An 11,878-nucleotide genomic window follows, 5' to 3' on the forward strand; every position below is an offset into this window, starting at 1 on the left:
TCACTTACGAAAGTGAGATCTGATAGAGATGATAAATAATATTTTTGGTATTTTTGGTATAGAGATGCAAAGTGAAAAGTAAAAGGCAAAGTAAAAAATAAAAGCAATAATAAAGTGATTGGATGTTGATATGATGAGAATAGACCCGGGGGCCATAGGTTTCACAGTGGCTTCTCTCAAGAGCATAAGTATTTTATGATGGGTGAACAAATTACTGTTGAGCAATGCACAGAATTGAGCATAGTTATGAGAATATCTAGGTATGATCATGTATATAGGCATCATGTCCGAGACAAGTAGACCGACTTCTGCCTGCATCTACTACTATTACTCCACTCATCGACCGCTATCCAGCATGCATCTAGAGTATTAAGTTAAAAACAGAGTAATGCCTTAAGCAAGATGACATGATGTAGATGGATAGTTTCATGCAATATGATAAAAACCCCATCTTGTTATCCTTGATGGAACAATACAATATGTGCCTTGCTGCCCCTTCTGTCACTGGGAAAGGACACCGCAAGATTGAACCCAAAGCTAAGCACTTCCCCATTGCAAGAAAAACCAATCTAGTAGGCCAAACCAAACTGATAATTCGAAGATACTTGCAAAGATAACCAATCATACATAAAAGAATTCAGAGAAGATTCAAATATTATTCATAGATAGACTTGATCATAAACCCACAATTCATCGATCTCAACAAACACACCGCAAAAAGAAGATTACATCGAATAGATCTCCACGAGAGAGGGGGAGAACATTGTATTGAGATCCAAAAAGAGAGAAGAAGCCATCTAGCTACTAACTATGGACCCGTAGGTCTGGGTAAACTACTCACACTTCATCGGAGAGGCTTGGATGATGATGTATAAGCCCTCTGTGACCGATTCCCCTTCCGGCGGAGCTCCGGAACAGGCCCCAAGATGGGATCTTGTGGATACAGAAAGTTGTGGCGGTGGAATTAGGTTTTTGGCTCCGTATCTGATCGTTTGGGGGTACGTAGGTATATATAGGAGGAAGGAGTACGTCGGTGGAGCTCCGAGGGGCCCACGAGGCAGGGGGCGCGCCCTCCACCCTCGTGACCGCCTCGTGGCTTTCTTGACGGAGGGTCCAAGTCTCCTGGATCTTATTTGATGAGAAAATCACGTTCCCGAAGGTTTCATTCCGTTTGGACTCAGTTTGATATTATGTTTCTCCGAAACACTAAAATAGGCAAAAAAACAGCAATTCTGGGCTGGGCCTCCGGCTAATAGGTTAGTCCCAAAAATAATATAAAAGTGGAAAATAAAGCCCAATATATTCCAAAATAGTAGATAATATAGCATGGAGAAAATCAAAAATTATACATATGTTGGAGACGTATCAAGCATCCCCAAGCTTAATTCCTGCTCGTCCTCGAGTAGGTAAATGATAAAAAGAGAATTTTTTATGCGGAGTGCTACTTGGCATAATTTCAATGTAGATCTTCTTAATTGTGGTATGAATATTCAAATCCAAAGGATTCAAGACAAAAGTTCATGTTGATATAAAAATAATAATACTTCAAGCATACTAACAAAGCAATTATGTCTTCTCAAAATAACATGGCCAAAGAATGTTATCCCTACAAAATCATATAGTTTGGCTATGCTCTATCTTCACCACACAAAGTATTTAAATCATGCACAACCCCGATGACAAGCCAAGCAATTGTTTCATACTTTTGACATTTTCAAAACCTTTTTGATCTTCACGCAATACATGAGCGTGAGCCATGGATATAGCACTATATGTGGAATAGAATGGTGGTTGTGGAGAAGACGAAAAGAGGGGAAGATAGTCTCACATCAACTAGGCGTATCAACGGGCTATGGAGATGCCCATCAATATATATCAATGTGAGTGAGTGGGGATTGCCATGCAACGGATGCACTAGAGCTATACGTATATGAAAGCTCGACAAAAGAAACTAAGTGGGTGTGCATCCAACTTGCTTGCTCATGAAGACCTAGGGCATTTTGAGGAAGCCCATCATTGGAATATACAAGCCAAGTTTTATAATGAAAAATTCCCACTAGTGTATGAAAGTGACAAAATGAGAGACTCTCTATCATGAAGATCATGGTGCTACTTTGAAGCACAAGTGTGGTAAAAATATAGTAACATTGTCCCTTCTCTCTTTTTCTCTCATTTTTTTGTTTGGGCCTTTTTTATGGCCTCTTTTTTTCGTCCTGAGTCTCATCCCGACTTGTGGGGAAATCATAGTCTCCATCATCCTTTCCTCACTTGGGACAATGCTCTAAAAATGATGATCATTACACTTTTTATTTTTCTTACAACTCAACAATTACAACTCAATACTTAGAACAAAATATGACTCTATATGAATGCCTCCGGCGGTGTACCGGGATATGCAATGAATCAAGAGCGACATGTATGAAAGAATTATGAACGGTGGCTTTGCCACAAATACGATGTCAACTACATGATCATGCTAGCAATATGAAAATGATGGAGCGTGTCATAATAAACGGAATGGTGGAAAGTTGCATGGCAATATTTCTCGGAATGGCTATGTAAATGCCATGATAGGTAGGTATGGTGGCTGTTTTGAGGAAGGTATATGGTGGGTGTATGATACCGGCGAAAGGTGCGCAGTAGTAGACACTACAAAAAAATACACTTCCGTGATGATACGTGTTTGTCACAGTAGGTCGCTTTTTTTTCATGCATGTACATCCATGAAAAATTTATGACAGAATCAAGATAGTCATACCTGTGCTGTCGTAGAAATGTTCCATGACATTTCCAAAATTATCATCATGGAAGTGTCCACTTCCATGACGATAAATCGCGCGTCACAGAAGTGCTTTCGTCAAGGGTGACCAACACGTGGCATCCACCGTAACGGAACGCCGTTAAGCTATCGGGTCGGGTTTTGGATCCGATAACCCGTTAACAGCCCCGACCAATGGGAATTTTCCACGTGTAAAATCATCATTGGTTGGAGGAAACACGTGTCGGCTCATCGTTGGGACAGATGTCAACCACTCATTGGACGGAAGGCGCCTATGATACGTCGACACATGGCACGGCCCAATAGAGGCCCATTCCTGTGAAAAGGCCGGCCCGTTTGACTTGGTCAAAAGGTGGCGGTCCGGCCCATGGAAAGCTTGTTAACGGCCTGTTCACATATAGCCCATTTACAGCCCGCTAACCCAAGGCCCGTTACGCCCTATCCGAATTAGGCCCAATAGCGTCATCGGGGCCATCCAATATGATTCCAGCCTATTTTCACTTCTGGCCCATGTATGGCCCATGATGTCTTTCCGCCCATATGAGGCCCTATGTAACTCTTGGCCTATTAACGGCCCGTGGTGAAACTGGCCCGTAATGAACAGTGTATCACTTTACACCCATTAACGGCCCGTGGTGAAACTGGCCCGTAATGAACAGTGTATCACTTTATACCCATTAACTGCACGTTATTCTGTTGGTCCGTTTCCAGCCCATGTTATCTTTCAGCCTTCTCAGAGCCCATTTATTCTTGGGCTCATTTCCAGCATTCGTTTACTTACGGCCCGTTACTGTCATTTTCTGCTTGTGGGCCAAATTCAATCCGTGGTTATAGTCGGCCCGTTTGTGGTCCATTAATATGTTGGGCTGTTTTCATAGCGTCGTCAAATACAGCCTATGAACGATGGCCCATTATGGTCGGCCCATGAACGGACGATTCCAACTCTAGCCCGTTTACGGCCATAATGCGGCCTATTATTGGCCCATGTTTGGCCAATCGATCATACGGCCCGTATAAGGCCCATTGATGATACGACCCGTAGAAGGCCCATTGTTTCTACGGCCTGTAAAAGGCCTACTGTTTCTACGGCCCGTAGAAGGCCCACTGTTTCTACGGCCCATAGGAGGCCCAGTGTCACTATAGTAAATATTAGCCCATGGTTATTGTGGCCTAGTTTTAAAAAATAGGTTATTGCAGCCACTAGTTAACCGCGGAAAAAGAACTGCAATGACTACAAGCAAACAAATAAACAAGACAACAAGGAAATAAATAAGCAAGCAACTAACGCTAGGCTATCACGGCTATTACACATATTACATCCACTGGGCATCAAAGTTCACCACCAGTGAAAATATAGGGAACAAAGTAGCATATCATATACACTGGCCGTCAAAATTGGCCACCAGTGCAAATAAACGCGGCAGCAAAACAAGAGCGTAACTGAAACAACTTCAAAAGAGCTCAAGAAACGTTATCCTGGGTATCCACCATGCTGGCAATAAGCTTGGCAAGCTGATTAGCTTTGTCCTATTTGGCGCTAAAATCCTCCAACACTTGTTGTTGCACCAGAAAGTATGCATCTGAATGCTCCAGGGACTTCCGTAGTCCTTCCGCTTCTTGTCGTAGCACAGCTGATCGATGTCTTTCAGCTTGTAGTTGAGACTCAAGAAACCGAACTGATTCATACAGTGACTTTGAATAGCTTGTGCAAGCGGTAGTGGCCAGTAACTCCAACACTAAACCAAGACAGGATGTGTGACTATCCTGAACCTTATCTGCATTACTTCCTTTACTGTTGCTTAATAAGGTACTCTTCCCCAATATTCTGTCAGCATTCTAAAAGAAGAAACAAGCAGACACATAACAAGTTTAGCATGTACTAGTATATGAAACTCATTTCGGTGAACCAGTTCATTAGTAAGGTGGACAGGATTAAACTACCAAGTCTTCTATTGCCAAGTACAAGTACATAATAAAAGCATCAAACAAACATATATCTATGTCCTATGGTAGCAATGGAATCTTAAATTAGAATAGTTGTTCTTCAGGTTTAGGCACTTGTTCTACAGAGTACAGTAAGACGCAAGAATATAATACTTAAAAATAGAAAATGATCTCATAGACCTTACCACATTCTTGGTTCGGGACCAGTACAGAACAAGGCGTTCCCAGTCATCGTCCAGTAAATGTGTCTCAGTAGAACGTAAGGGAATTTGTATTATCACAGGTTACCTCATCTTGAGTTTCCAAATAGGTCCTTCTCTATAGAGAAAAATGGGAAAATTTGCTGTATTATAACCATCATGGAGGTAGGATGTATGGGACGAAGCAAAGTAATTGCCCTGAATAACATTACTTACACATAACTCCTGGACAAACACCTGCAACTGGCATTTTCCTTCATCTTCAGTATAATATTTCCAAGATGGGAAGATACGTACATACGATTTAACAACATCAAATGCCATAGATGCCAAACTACGACTAGCTGGTTGTGCTTCCTCCACAGGAATAGGCGTACTAACTGGTGGAGTTGGGGTTCGCCGTGATAGTACTGGCCCTATGGGCACTGGAGCTGCCTTACTAACTGCTCTTGTTTGGGAGCTCTATGGTGGAGATGGTGCTGTGTCAACAGGAACTGGGTTACTATCGGCTAGGGTTCGGGTTAGATTGGGTGAAGTTGGTTCTTTGTCCATCGTAGTAGGGGTACAATCTGCAAGAGTTTGGGTTATGTGTGGTAGGGCTAGTTCTTGTGCATGTACAACCAGGGTGCTATCTCCACCAAGAGGTAGCACTGTTTTATTTGAAGACCGTGTTTTTAGTCCGCTAGATACTCGCATCACCCGCTCCAATTCAAATGGCTGATAAACAGGAAACATAGTTGAATGTACAGACATTGTATGAGAGACATATGCAATAGATAGTGTGGAAAAAAGAGGGCATGAAATAGTTGACATGTATATTGTTTAACTAAAACGGATAGCATGACATAATTTCACATATATGATGTCTATCTAAACTGGATAGCATAGCATAACATAATTCAAAGATATGACAAATAACTAAACAGGATTGCATGACATAATTCACCTACATGTTATCTAAGTAATCAGGATCGCATCATTTAATTCACATATGTAATTTATATGCTAAACATAGGGCATTCGATATGATGTCTAAACTAAGAACATGGTGTTGAATATTGTGTATATGATGTCTAAACTATGCAATGCAAGACACCGTATGCATGATATGAGCAGTATAACCGTGCCAAGTTAGAGCATACACCTCAGTGGGGGAATAGGACTGGTCATCTGTCTCTGAATCCATCTCTGAAGAGCTATCGGGACCCAACAAGAGATCTGCTTCGACAGGTAGCACTGTCTTCTCTGAAGGCCTTGTTTTCACTCCAGATTTTTCCATCTCCCACCCAAATGGCTGATTCACAGGAAGAGTAGTTTAATGTACAAACATTGTCGACAAATGGAAATGTAATGAAGAAAAGGATGGGCAAGATATCATTCAAATATATGATGCCTGGTTAAACAGGATGGCATTGCACATTTCACATATATTATGGCTGGCTAAAAGACATGAGAGTGCATAATTCCCATATATGATATAGAAACTAAACATGTGGCATTACAGAACATGTCTAAACTAAGCAGATGACATATATGATGTCAAAAGTAGGCACTGCAAGGTAACATATGCATGATATGACTAACATCATCATGCCAAGGTAGAGCAAACACCTTGGGGGTTAAATAGGAGTGGTCAGCGGCGTCCGAATCCGCCTCAGAACAGATATCTTCAAGGTTGTCAGAATCGCGATTTTGAATCGGATCGGAGCTCGGATGGTAAGATCGCAAATCGTAAAATCATCACTATCAGGATCGTAGAAACGTAGATTCTATGAACTAAAATCGTAGAATCATAGGGGTTAGTTTGGATCGTAAAGTCGTAGAATCGTATAATAGAATCGCGATTCTGACAACCTTGGATATCTTCCTCTGGATTACAATCTGGAGAGGGGTGGGGAGGGTTTGCCATTGAACCCACCATGGAGCGATGTCTGCATGACATTGTATTGCAGCGCAAAACTCTTCTCTTTTTCTCTACATGTTCATCATGACTGTGTACAATATCTGACATGCATACGAAAAAAATATGGTGAGATTATGTAAGGAGAGCATGCAAAAATTTAGAGTGATGGTAACAACCAGTGGATCAATGTTTTTTCCGTTGAACCAAAATAGCCCTACTGGATCGACGTGAATGTATAGTAATAAGTGATGCAACAAGTGTACAACCTCTTTGCCGTAGCCGTGTCGACCTCAGCATCATTGGGTTGGTCGCTGAAGCAGTTGAGGCAGAGGTGGTTGTCGGAGGTGTGAAGGAAGATCTGAGGAATCTGTAGACGGCGTCCAGGGCACTGCTCTGTTGTGACAGATCGTTCTGTCGTTGGAGCAGCTCCGATGAGCCGTAAGATGTCAAGGCTGAAGCAGCACAAGACAAACATCATCAATCTCAAGTGGGATTCTAATAGCATCTCCAATAGATGATGTAAAATGGATGTAAAATTAACATCACCAAAAACCACCTGACTACAACAGATGAGGTAAAAACTGTTGACTCTAAACTTAACTGTCGAAACTGAAATTTACTGTGGAATCTGAATGCTACTGTCGAAACTGAACGCAATGGTAGCAGAGAGGCACTTGACATGTAGTTTAGGGAGGGCCTACAGTTCATCTTCAACCTGCACCCCTTGAGCCGCCAGACACCACCGGCCGAACCGTCGGCCCCAGCGCCGCCTCGCCGCCCCGAAACAACTCGCCACCGCCGCCCCGGCCAGCCCTCTAGGCCCCGCCCCACCCTGAACCCTAAGATAGATAGTGGGGTACCTCTCCGGCGAGCCCCCGTCCCCGCTGCGGGTGGTTCTTCCTTAACTCCGGCGATCCCCCCCAACCCCTGAAAATCGACTGACCCAAAAGTCGATTCAGTCGACTGAAGTGTGGCTTAATCGGAGTAGAGCAGCAGCATGAGCGAGGGGGAGAGCAGCAGCAGATCCGGCTGGTATGGATGCCGGCGCGGAAGCGGCCTCGCACTGGGGGAGAGCCGCCATGGAGATGTCTCCCGCGGCGCCGGCTTCAAGGTATCCACTCCATGGGGGTGCGGGATGGAGCACCATCGGCGCCGGGAGGTCGAGTTAAGGAGAAGCTGCGATGCGATGAGTGTACAACCTCTTTGGTGGCGTCGGCTAGGCCTCGGCTTCGTCCGAGGAGTCGGTGAGGATGCTGCAGTTCTGGTGGAGCAGGTTAAGGCGGCGCTGTGGGGATGGAGCAGCCGCGATAGACGAGGCGATCGTCGGAGAAGCTCCTTGGAGGAGGAGGATGGGGCGGCTGAACCGGCGGGACGGTGAGATGGACGACGGATCCTCATCCGGGGAGGTCGACGAGGGACGTCGAGTTGTTGCGCTGGACGATGTCGTCGGGGAAGAGGCTCCGGCTGGGCAGCGGTGACGTGGCAGACGGAGCAGGGTGGGGTTTCGCGGCTGGAGAGGAGAGGTTATGGCGGCCTGGGATTTCTATCTGTTAAGCTTATTTTCTAAAAGAGAGATGGGTAAGAAACATGTAGAAAATATGATCAGAATGCTATAAAATTTCAAGATGCAAGGATACGCACACGCTTCTTAGAATGGAGTTGACATTCTTTTGCTGGACTGGAGCGGACTAGTTCTTTGGCCACTGGAATCTGCTTATTATTAGTGCGAGTTGGGTTTCTCTGTGCTGGAGTAGTATCTATGAAAAATGGAGTTGGTTTATTATCTCCTGGCGTTTGGATCTTTTGCAAAGACCTGGTTTGTAACCCTTCAAATTCTAACATAGCCATCTTCCCCTTGCATGCCTTATATAGAAGAATGGTGATTCAGTTATAAAACATGCTACAGTAGAGATGGAATAGGTACTGAAGAATAGAAAGGCATGACATATTGACATGTATTCACTCCATCCGCAAATAAATGGATGGGTCTAGGCGTATTTCAGTTCTAGATACATCCAGTTTTATCCATTTCTGCGATATTTAATCCGGACAGAGGGAGTATGATGTAAGAGCTAGGGATGCGACAGGACAACACAGTAAAAGAACACTGAAAAACCCACTGCAGAACCAAAGTATTCAAACCCACTGATATGAGATAGTACACTCATGCAGCTCAGGATGCAAAACTACCAGGCAGTTTTCCTTGCGAAAATCAACATTGTGGCCTTTAACCATACATTTTTCTACAACTAAATTTAGATCAGATAAATGTTGGATCCACGCCGATTATCAAAATACATGCTGATGTAAAAATATAGTGATATACAATAGGTACTTACATCTACATTGGAGCGCAGAGAATTCCTGCAAGAATCTTTCCTCATAAACGATACCATTGCAGAAAATCTTCTATTTGTTAAGCTTATTTTCTAAAAGAGAGATGGGTAATAAACATGTAGAAAATATGATCAGCATGCTATAAAATTTCATGATGCAAGGATACGCACACGCTTCTTAGAATTGAGTTGACATATTTTTGCTGGACTGGAGCGGACTAGTTCTTTGGCCACTGGAATCTGCTTATTATTAGTAGGAGTTGGGTTTCTCTGTGCTGGAGCAGTATCTTTAAAAACTGGAGCTGGTTTATTATCTCCTGGCATTTGGATCTTTTACAAAGACCTTGTTTGTAACCCTTCAGATTCTAACATAGTCGTCTTCCCCTTGCATGCCTTGTATAGAAGAATGGTGCTTTAATTATAAAACATGCGGCAATAGAGAGATGGAATAGGTACTGAAGAATAGAAAGGCATGACATATTGACATGTATTCCCTCCATCCGGAAAAATGGATGGGTCTAGGCGTATTTCAGTTCTAGATACATCCTTTTTTATCCATTTCGGCAACATGTAATCCGGACGGAGGGAGTATGGTGTAAGAGCTAGATGAATAACAATGCATAAGATATTCAGAAGCATGATGTCCAAATTAAGCAGATGGCATTGCGATAGAGTAGAATGACAGTACTTAAATTTGAAAACATGATATCACGAATGGAATAGGTACTGAAAAACAGGAAGGCATGACATATTTACATGCATGATCAGCATGCTAAGCACATGGCATTGTAACAGAGTAGATACACTCCAGGACATTATATGCATGTTGTACCCATATCACAGGCCCAGTTAGAGCAAGGACCTTGTGGGGTAAATAGGATTCATCAACTTTCTGCAAGTCTTCTGAAGAACTGCCTTTACATGTTCCATCATATTGGGTATCATTGACATCAAGTTTATTGGCCTTTACATTGCTCCGTGAGGTTCTTGTGGATATATCAGTGTGTGCAATTATACCTGACATGCATGGAAGACAACTAGTAGTTAGTTTTATGTAATGAGTGCCTGTAGGAGACGACATAAATAGTAGGACTGGGGTTAACTAGCAGCAACAGGTCTCATAAACTAAAGGGAGAACACAGATGAAACCTACAGAATATGTATCGTTTGTACTCAAGATTAACTAGATGGCACACAAAAGTATTAAAGAACAACATATGAAATACTAGAAGTGGTATAATACTATAATCACCAGCCTGTGGGATAGCATTGTCTGATGGATGATAACTATGGAATAGTGTTACCTAAAGAACAAGTATCTTAGCTAAACTATGGAACAACGTTAACTCCTGAACAAGACCCGTAAGAAATCAACATGAATATACAGTGAAATGTGATGATCTATTTTCCATGCTTAGATGAATAACAAACCAATAAATGTTGCACACAAGTAAGATGAGGGTACAACCTATCTGGCTGCCATCCATAGAAGTGAGAATCATGTGCTGACTTGTGGATGGCCCTGCAGTTGTTGTGGCTTCGCATGTCGGGCATGCGCATTCGATGCAGGGAACTGTTGAGTGGGGACTATAGCTCCCTTCTGGTGTATGCTTCCCTTGTTGGAGCAGCTGCGGTAAGTCAGAAGATGGTGTGTGTGAAGATGCAGATAACGCATAATGTTAAGAACGACATATCTCTTTGATCTGAAGAAATACACTAAGAGATCAACAACAAGGTACGAGAGTGGTCACACGTCTGTTGACTGAAGACTAAATTGGGGTCACACAATTTTATTTTGTTTTGGTACTGTCTGATCTACGCCGGATGGCTGGCCGTCTTGTGCCTCTCGGCTGACACTGTTCGGAATCTTCCCCGAAGAGCCAGCGACCAACGACAGAGCAGCCGGCCTCCGCCGTCTATGGCCCCGGCCAAAACCCCGCTCCCCGCCCCACTGCACTGCCGTGGTTGCGCTGCCCCCGGGCCAATCCACAAAGAGTCCCCGTCATCCAGATCCGGCGGCGGCAGTACCTTCAACCCACGCAACTCTAAAAGATAGCCATCTAAGCGCTGCTTCTGCGGCGAACTTTGCGGCCCCGCACCCTTACGTTAGACACTAGCCAATCGGCAGCCTAGGAGCTCCACCGCCTCGAGGGGTGCTGCTTCCCATTGCAAATCGATTGGCCCAGAATAAAAATTCAGACAACTAACGCCTAAATAAAGTGATTTGAGATGAGGGTGCGACCTATCTGGCGGCATGGTGAAGTAGGCAGGTCCAGCTGCTGAGTCGGTGAGGCCGGCGCGGTTGCGGTGGCAATCGGCAGCAGGGAAAGAGCAATGTCGCGACGGTCGACGGCTACGCCGAAGCAGCGCCAGGACTCTAGACGGATCCAAAGTTGGAGCCGCTCCGGCGCCGTGAACAACAATGGGCGTGAATCGGCTCCGGTACGGTTCACGCGGCCGTCGTTGAGGCAGCACCAGCAACACAGAGTAAGAGGCGCATGACCTAGTGCACGACGACAAATGGGCAGCGTCTCCGGCATTAGGGAGGAGGGCGGCTGTGAAATTGGTGCGGTGGGGGGCGCCATGGAGGTGGGACTGAGGTTTCGCGACTCGGGAGAAGGGAGCTTCCCGGGGAGAAGGTGATTTGGCGCCCACGAGGTATGATTGGGGGCGGGCGGGGGAAATTGGGAGGGGAGTGGAACCATATCATACAGAC

Source organism: Triticum dicoccoides, chromosome 5A, assembly GCF_002162155.2.
Source record: "Triticum dicoccoides isolate Atlit2015 ecotype Zavitan chromosome 5A, WEW_v2.0, whole genome shotgun sequence".
Lineage (NCBI taxonomy): Eukaryota > Viridiplantae > Streptophyta > Magnoliopsida > Poales > Poaceae > Triticum > Triticum dicoccoides.